We start from the raw sequence: 5610 nt of genomic DNA, 5'->3' as shown, positions 1-5610 counted from the left end.
TCTCACAGAAGTCAATTTTCCTCACATGTCTCTATGGAGCTCGCTATCTATGTCCACCAGCTTCTACAGGTGCATAGTGGAGACCTCAGGACCAAAAAGCACTGCAGACAGTGGTGAAGTCAACATAAAATAGTACCGGCAGGTAGCTCCCTCCTGTTTAGAATGTAGAGTATTTAGCATATGCTGCTTTAGAAAGGCAAGCAGCATTTTATTGGCAAATGGTACAGGACCATTAACACTCAAAACAAAATATTCTGAGATTTTTTTTCCTACAGTTTATAGGGCTATTCAACAGTCATTCCTAAAGACAACTTTATGAACATAACTGATTTTCTGATACAGCATTTAATATTCTGGATTGTTTGTCTGTTATTGTTGCTGTACCATTGTCAGTAGTGGGTGGGCGACATGCAACTAAGAATCTCATTCAGTTTGAACATATTCAGTCGATTCAGTCAAACATAACTTCAAATCCTGTATTCTTGTAAAATACAAGGGCTCATTCTGATTTAGAGTTTCAGGTTTCAGGCTCAATTCAATCAGATACAGCTTGACAATAAATACCAGGACAGGCAGTATGTTTTTGTGTTTTGTGTTTCAAAATGGGTTCTAAAAATGGGTAGATTTAGGAGGTAAAAATAATGTGAATATATGGTTTAGTATAAAAGGAAGGTAAAACAAAGTAGTTGTGCAAAATAAGGACAAATCCACAAATGCACCTCCTTTCTCTTTAATTCTTTTCCTTATTCTGCTTAGTTTCCATTTCTATTTCTGTTTTTTAAGTCCATCTTGTTCATAACACAAATGGGAATTAACATGAGTAACATTAGGAATTCATGAATGGGATGCCAGTTCTTTGCAGATGACTCTCATGCTCAAACCCATGACTATTCATACCCATTACTAGTCTAGGGGTACATTTAAATTACTACATTTATTAAATTGCATTTTTAAACATCAGCAATCTCCGCCCACACTAGAATTTTCACATTGTTTATGAAAGGTTTTTTTCTCCACACAAAAAACAAATGAAAATACATATGATTTAGTCTTTTGTCTACACTTATGTCTTAAACATAGTGCAATTTTGGTACAGTGTGAAGTCTGATTTGCAGTTGATGACTGACTTTTAGAGTTGATCCAAATTTCAGCTTCAATGCCCATTGTTTTACATGCAGTACAAAGGGACTGCAATGCCAGATTTCCTCTTATGATTGTGCTGTCATATAATCAGAAAGATTTTTGTCATTGGAGAAATTTCAGTCTTCTGCCTTGTAGGGTGAGCCAGTCTCACAAGCCAAATTTCTGATATTGCCATTAAATTGTGCATTGTACACATGAAGTCATGGCATGCCAATCAGACCATACATGCTTGTGCAGTTTGAGCACATACTGTATGTGACTGAAGACTTTACCATGCAATGTGAGTAGCTGCTCGACTGTGATTTGTAAAAATCTCAAAGTGTATGCCTGTATTACCCAAAGTCATTGATTCTTGAAGAGATGTGAACACTGCCCGAGATGAGATTTACTGAAAAACGTTCAGTAAATCAGTGGTCATTATTTTTTTTGCCCTTACATATATATGCAGCATTCAAACTTTAAAACTGTGCAAAGGGCAATTTATATACATTTAGGCAAGCAATACAACAAAAGCTATGGAAGCAACTCTGTATGCCCACTGTGTTGGAATATGGTTTGCATCTACAAAGGATCACCAATAAGGGAACAAGACATTGTGATGAGCAGTATACAATTACTAAAGTCCATGTAATAAACAAAAGACAACTAGAGAGCAATTGGAGGCAGCGTTTTTAGAAATCTTCATTTTTGTGTATCCACATTGAAAGCATTTTCAAAAGTATCTGGCTCTAGAGAGTATTTCCAAAAGCATTCATTTTTATAAGTTGAAAATAATAAGTTATTCTGGACAAAAGGCAAAAAAGGACACAAATGTCTTTGTTTTTTGAATGAAAACATAATAATGTGGATGTAGCCTAAGAATTAGTATTGTTTGGCTTCAAAGGAAAGTATAACGACCCATGGTAGTCTACATGGAGAAAGTACAAATTTCTCCAGCTACATGAAGTTATTAGAAGACAGTATTAACAATTGAAAGGCAAATATAAAAAAAATGCTTATACAATATAGTGAACAATTAATCATTTTGTCTTTTGTAGGATCTCATTTTTCTGATATGAATTCTACTGTAAATTTGTCCCTCACATCTTTTATTCAAAATGGAAGAGACTCTCTTGTAGTGGCCATTATAAGAAATTTTACAGTTGTCATCATTTGGATCATCATCAGCCTCATAAGTTTGGTTTTGGTTTCCACATATTTTAAAAGTTCAATGTTCTATGAAAATCCCCGTTACATTCTGTTCATTCACATGGTTATCAATGACATGCTCCAATTGACTCTAGCAATGATTCTATACATTGTCAGAAGTGTATTTTACACAATAAAAGTTTACCTTTGTTGTTTACCTGCTCTGCTGGCTTTGTTTGCAACAATGGTGACCCCACTGAACCTTGCTGCAATGGCTGTTGAGCGCTACATTGCCATCTGCAATCCTCTGCGTCACTCTCAGATTTGCACAGTCAAGCGGACTCACTTGCTCATTGGTCTGATTTGGGTAGTCGCCGTCAGTCCCTTCATTCCTGATTTGTTGGTAACCCTGGCAGTAGAGCCTCTGAGTTTTTTTTACTCTTCTATTTTTTGCCATTCAGATTATATTTTAACAGCTTCATATTTAGTCTACAAAAGACCCATAATGGATGCATTGTACTTCTCTTTTGTCACCTTGACTCTACTATACACCTACATAAGAATTGTGTTTGAAGCTAAGAGAGCCACCTCAGAAAAATCTTCTGCCACTAAAGCTCATAATTACAATCCTGCTGCATGCCTTTCAGCTTCTCATGTGTTTACTAATATATGTAGTTCAGCCAATTCAGAGTGCACTGATCAATACATTGCCAGACAGTATCCCACATATTCACTATTTTGTTTATGTGACAGTATATGTGTTACCCAGATTTCTCAGTCCTATCATCTATAGTGTGCGAGATGCAGCATTTAGAAGATACTTGAAAAAATACCCAGTGTGTCATATGAAAAGAATTAAGGTGGGGACACTGAGTCACATGAGGTGACCTTTCAAAAAAGCAAAAAGCATAAATCATGTAAAAATATTCCATAAAGAATCATGTGTGTATCTAAGGTTAATTTATATATTTTCCAACTAAGTGAAGTTTGGTCTCACTTTTAAAGGTTATTTATGTTTTTTTGTCTGAATATTTACTCAATCATATTCAACTGGCTTTAACTGGGTGCTAATGTGGTTTTCTTTCCAACATCCACTGTCAACTAAATGCTGCTTGCCTAAAGGTGGTGTGAACAAAGGCATTTGCACAGGCCAAGTTCATTTTATTAAAATTTTAATTTTAAAAACAGCAACTTGGTATTAACAGGAGTTGATTAAACTGAATGTCATTTGCATATTTGAATATTATTTGCATATTCTCATTTACCAAATATATTGCTCTTGTCGGAATCACATAACATCTATTAAACAATTTGATTTTTGGGAATGTACTAAGGAAATATAACATATACATTTTTACTTTTGTTCATACTTTTTATATTGTTAATTTATGCAATTATTGCAGATTAATTAGCGCTGCAAAGTTTGTAAATACATATTAATCTGCTGTTGTTCATCTAAGACCTTTTGAAAAAGTGCAAAATATTTGTTATGGGGCTTTTTAAATAATCATGTCACAGGAATAAAAAAAGTATTTAAAAATATTTTTGATTTCTGCCTTTGTTCAATTTTGCACCATCATACATGACATTCAGCTAACGAGGGAAATGATCTCAAAATGCAATAAGAATAGGCATGGAGTTGTTGAACAGAAGCAAACATTATGATTTTCCATCTACTGTATAACAAAATTTATTTACCCTTTCATCCATAATTAATTTATGAAAGGGTACTGTCAGGTTCCTTTAACAGACTCTGCAAAGTCTAAGACTGTGTTTTGCACCTGTAGTGGTCACTGGCAGTATTGTGTTCTTCCATTTGGGTTACATGAAGCACCTGCAACTTTCCAACGTCTGGTGGATAAAGTACTATGTCCCCATAACTCATAAAGTGCTGCCTACCTGGAAGATGTGGTCATCTATTCCAGCATCTGGAAGAACCACCTACAGCAGGTCCAACCGGTGTTACGAGCATTAAGTAAAGTCAGTCTTTGGATTAATTCAAAGAAATGCTTCCTTGGATTAAACAAAGCCAAGTAGTTGGGCTACCTGGTGGGACGGGATACTGAGATGCCACAGTGTTCCAAAGTAGATGCCATATTGAAATGGACCCATCCAAAGACAATGAGGCAAATACAAGCCTTTCTCAGCTTAGCATGTTACTACCACTGATCTGTATCCCAATATTCAGTGGTGCCTTTGACTGACCTAATCAAGAAGAGGGGCCTGAACACTGTGGTAAGAAATGATAACGCAGAAACTACATTTAGTGACTTAAAACAGGCCCTTACATTGGCACCAGACTTGAAGGCTCCTAACTTCTCCTCGCCTTTCATCCTCTAGACAAATACTTCGAACACAGGTCTTGGTGCTGTGCTGAGCCAGAGCATTGATGGTGTTGAACATTCCTTCGTGTTTCTGAGCCGGGAACTGAAGGACCAGGAAACCAAATGTGCGGTGGAGGAACGGGAAGCCTTGGCTATCAAATGAGAGATTACGCAGCTGAGGTATTATAGATAGATAGATAGATAGATAGATAGATAGATAGATAGATAGATAGATAGATAGATAGATAGATAGATAGATAGATAGATAGATAGACAGATACTTTATTAATCCCAAGGGGAAATTCACATACTGTACTCCAGCAGCAGCATACTGATAAAAAACAATATTAAATTAAAGAGTGCTAAAAATGCAGGAATAACAGACAATAAGTGAGGGGGAGGAAAGATCTCCTTAGTCTGTCCATGCCTACAATAGAGCCTGCCTTCCTCACCAGTTTGTCCAGGTGTGAGGCGTCCCTCTTCTTTATACTGCCTCCCCAGCAGACCACCACGTAGAAGAGGGCGCTCGCCACAACTGTCTGATAGAACATCTGCAGCTTCCTATTGCAGATGTTGAAAGATGCCAGCCTTCTAAGGAAGTATAGTCGGCTCTGTCCTCTCTTGCACAGAGCATCAGTATTGGCAGTCCAGTCCAATTTATCATCCAGCTGCACTCCCAGATATTTATAGGTCTGCACCCTCTGCACACAGTCACCTCTGATGATCAGGGGGTCCATGAGGGGCCTGGTCCTCCTAAAATCCACCACCAGCTCCATGGTTTTGCTGGTGTTATGTTGTAGGTGGTTTGAGTCGCACCATTTAACAAAGTCCTTGATTAGGTTCCTATACTCCTCCTCCTGTCCACTCCTGATGCAGCCCACGATAGCAGTGTCATCAGCAAACTTTTGCATGTGGCAGGACTCCGAGTTGTATTGGAAGTACGATGTATATAGGCTGAACAGGACCGGAGAAAGTACAGTCCCCTGTGGCACTCCTGTGTTGCTGACCCCAATGT

General features: G+C 37.5%; 1 pseudogene; it reads left to right on the top strand.

Annotated features, from left to right (window-relative positions):
• The first annotated feature begins 2251 nt into the window (after positions 1-2251).
• LOC120515197 lies at positions 2252-4758 on the top strand (annotated as a pseudogene).
• The last annotated feature ends 852 nt before the right edge of the window (positions 4759-5610 follow it).

The sequence above is a fragment of the Polypterus senegalus genome, chromosome 14 (assembly GCF_016835505.1).
Source record: "Polypterus senegalus isolate Bchr_013 chromosome 14, ASM1683550v1, whole genome shotgun sequence".
Lineage (NCBI taxonomy): Eukaryota > Metazoa > Chordata > Cladistia > Polypteriformes > Polypteridae > Polypterus > Polypterus senegalus.
The sequence above is the reverse complement of the archived record's forward strand: the minus strand, read 5'-3'. Positions and strand labels throughout refer to the sequence as shown.